This window comes from Myotis nattereri (assembly GCF_964212035.1).
Source record: "Myotis nattereri genome assembly, chromosome: 7".
Taxonomy (NCBI): Eukaryota; Metazoa; Chordata; class Mammalia; order Chiroptera; family Vespertilionidae; genus Myotis; species Myotis nattereri.
This window is the reverse complement of record NC_138082.1, coordinates 90,030,102-90,033,621: the sequence shown is the minus strand read 5'-3', so window position 1 is coordinate 90,033,621 and position 3,520 is coordinate 90,030,102. Positions and strand designations below refer to the sequence as shown.

Below are 3,520 nucleotides of genomic sequence, written 5' to 3'. Positions count from 1 at the left end.
AAATACAAGTCAATCAAAAATTATTTTGGGCCTGCACTAGGGAGGCATGTTGGAGATGCAGTTAAGCCTCATAATGTGTCTGCCAAGCTTCCTCCGTTTCCACAACACAATTAAAAACGGCAGCTCGAGGCATAACATCTACTTAGCCCCATTTGGGGTATTCGCCTTCTCGGGGTTGTCTGCTACAATCATCCTTCCAGGAGGACAGCCATCAGTAATGCAGACACGTTCTTTCCATCATCAGTTACATTAATTAAATCAATAGTCCACTGGCAAAGTAGGTTTCCTAAATTCTATAGGATTTGGCAATCATGGGCACTGGGAAAAATACATTTTTAGATTTACTAAAGGAACAGTCTAGCTTCTGAGTCAATCTTTTGATGAGTTTAAAAATACCATAAAACTAGACAAATAAGACAGCTGAGGAAATTGTCAATTAGAGCTCCATAACCTCTCTCTCTCTCCCAAAGTGTGCTGAGTCCATCCACAAATATTAAAAAATCTGTTTCTCAAACTTCAACACATAATGTAGGCACACACACACACACACACACACACAGTCACATAGAAATGTATTTGAGAATCCTATATGTGGGGCATAACAACAATATTGGATTCACCTTTAGAAGCCAGGCTAGGTCCCCAGGTGGGGCTAGGTATTTCTATTCTAGTGCTTCCCTGTCATCCTATGCTGCCTTCTATCCAAAACAAGACAGTGTAGCTCAATTATTAGTATTTTAGTGTAAATCTATAGACTTACTTTTTGAGAACATGATTGTAATTTATTCATCTGAAATTTTCCTCAGCAAATCACACAGGGTTTGATGTATAGGTAGTGCTCAAGAAATAGAAGTAAAAATGTAAAAGCAAAAACAAAACCCTCAAATTAGAGTGAACGTTAGAGACTAACTACCCGCACAGTTTTGAGGACCAGGCAATCAGTGGGGGATGATGTTAGGAAGGTATAAGAAGAAGGTGAGAATAGGTTACGAGTGTTTGCAAGGAGTTTATACACTGAGTGTTTAGATTATTATGACCACCTGACGTTTGTAGGCAAATTAGCTATAATTTCGCGCTGAAGTTGCTAGAGGGCCAGTTGTTTGCTAGAAGCAGTTGTTTGCCATGACAGTAGAAGTGAATTTTTCCTGAAGATATGGGTAAACAATGCGATTTAACAGCCTTTGAACATGGGATATATTTGAATGTGACTGGCCAGATTATTATACCACCTGAGGTTTGTAGGCAAATTAGCCATACACTGCATTGTATGGGATATGGAAGCCAAAGGCCTGTTCGAACACCTTTGCTGTCTGCAGTTACCAAGATAACATGTCTCCAATTCGCACAGGAACACAAGGATTGGACAGTCGAGCATTGGAAAAGAGTCATGTGGTCCGATGAATCACGTTTCCAGTTGCATCTTGCAGATGGCAGAGTGAGAATTTGGCAGAAACAGCATGAAAGCATGCACCCCACATGCATGAGTACAACCCTTCAAGCTGGTGGGGGCAGTGTTATGGCCTGGGGCATGTTTTCCTGGCATGATTTGGGCCCTTTAATTCATGTGGAAAAATGACTGAATAGCACAACATACCTAAGTATTGTTGTTGATCAAGTTCATCCTATTATGTTGATGGCATATCCCAATGGAGATGGCTTCCAACAAGACAATGCACCATGCCACGGTGCTCGTATTGTGCAGGAGTGGTTTCAAGAACATGAGGGAGACTTTACCTTGCTTAGGTGGCCCCTACAATCACCAGATCTCAATCCAATGGAGCATTTGTGGGATGAAGTTAAAAGAGCCATCAGGCAGCTGGTTCCACAACCATCAAATCTCACAGAACTGGACAGTGCTATTCATCAGGCATGGTGTCCGATTCCTCGCATCACCTCTCAACATCTCGTGGAGTCAATGCCAAGAAGAATCACTGCAGTATTAAAGGCAAAAGGTGGCCCATCTAAGTACTGATGGGGTGGTCATAATAATCTGGCCACTCATAATAATATATATCCCGCATCCAAAGGCAGTTAAGTCACATTGTTTATCCATATCTTCAGAAAAAAATCACTTCTACTGTCCTGGTAAACAACCTGCTTCCCTATGTATAATGGTCTGGCCCTCTAGCAACTTCAGCACAAAATTATGCCTAATTTGCCTACAAACGTCAGGTGGTCATAGTAATCTGGACTCTCAGTGTATATTTATCCATTTTAATTTTAAATGGCATTTTGAGTTTCATTTTTAAACCTCAATTCATTCATTCACTCAAACATCTTATATAATAAAAGCCCAGTGACCAGAATGACCAGAGACCGGAACCACCACTGCCCCTCGGCGGGCTGGCCCCGCCCCCCAAGAAAGCAGTTAGTGGCAATCAGGCAGGCAGGCGAGCAGCTGGGTGTGGTCAGGCAGGCAGGTGAGCAGCTGGGGGCGATCAAGTAGGCAGGCAAGTGGTTAGGGGCCATAATGCAGGCAGGCAGAGCCCCAGAATCAATTGCCTCAAAGAGGGAGACCCAGGTCACAGCCTGTGGGATGGATTCTGGGCAGCTGCGATGGGAGGCACTGGGTGGTGGATGCTACAGGGCAGGGCTGGCACCACTGAGGCTCCTGAGCGGGCATGGTGCCTGCAGCCTGGCCCAGGCCCCAGGGTCACAGCCTCTCCCTGTGGCTTCTGGAGGGCTGGACTGCCACTCCTCCTGCTATGATGCCTGGGCATATCCCGGACCCTTCCATGACTGCGAGCTCTCTTCCAGAGCTCGGCCCCCTGACCAGACTCCCCAGCTTGGCCCTGACTGAAACACGCTGACATTCACAACATTGGGACCATAATCACCCCTTTGCACTTCCTGGAGGTGAAACTGGGCAAGAGGCCTCAACCTGTGAAAAGTAAGCTAGGTGAGGAAGAGGAGCGGGGTGGCAGCCAGATGCCAGAACAAGAAGAAGGAGAAGATGGAGTTTCTGCAGCAGGAATCTGAGTGGCTGGAGCTCATGAATACAGAGCTGAACACCCAAATGGAGGAGCTGAAGCAGAAGCAGCAGCAGCTCATCCTGATGCTGAACCGGCATCACCCCACCTGTATCATTAGGACCAACAGCATTAAGACCCCCGGCTCAGAAGGCAGCCCACTGCTGGAGCAGCTGGAGAAGAAGTGACCATGGGCTGGGAGGAGGCAGAAGAGGAGGAGGATATGAGGAGAGAGAGGAGGAGGAAGGTCCCAGAAGGCTCTTCCTTGCTGCATGAAAAACTTTTCAATGAGGCTCAGCACAGCCAGCATCGGCCAGGCTTTTTTTGTGAAACTCAGATCAGCCACATCAGGGGAAGAAACCCAGGCTGATGAAACCCAGGACCAAGCGCTGAGACCACAGTAGTCTTGAGGGTGGGCTGTTTTGCCTGGGGCCAGGCTTGCAGGAGGCAGGACAGAGGCTCTGGGCCAGAGAGATGCTCAACCAGGCAGCTGTGGGCACTTCTCCGGCCTCTCCACCAGGGCACCCACCAAAGACCTCTGAGCAGCCAGG

The 3,520-nt window shown here is 47.1% G+C and overlaps 1 pseudogene across 1 annotated transcript; it reads left to right on the top strand.

Moving 5' to 3' along the window:
* The first annotated feature begins 2,687 nt into the window (after nucleotides 1-2,687).
* On the top strand, nucleotides 2,688-3,157 carry LOC308522482 (jun dimerization protein 2-like; annotated as a pseudogene). The gene has a single exon. The product of its transcript is annotated as a jun dimerization protein 2-like (transcript).
* The last annotated feature ends 363 nt before the right edge of the window (nucleotides 3,158-3,520 follow it).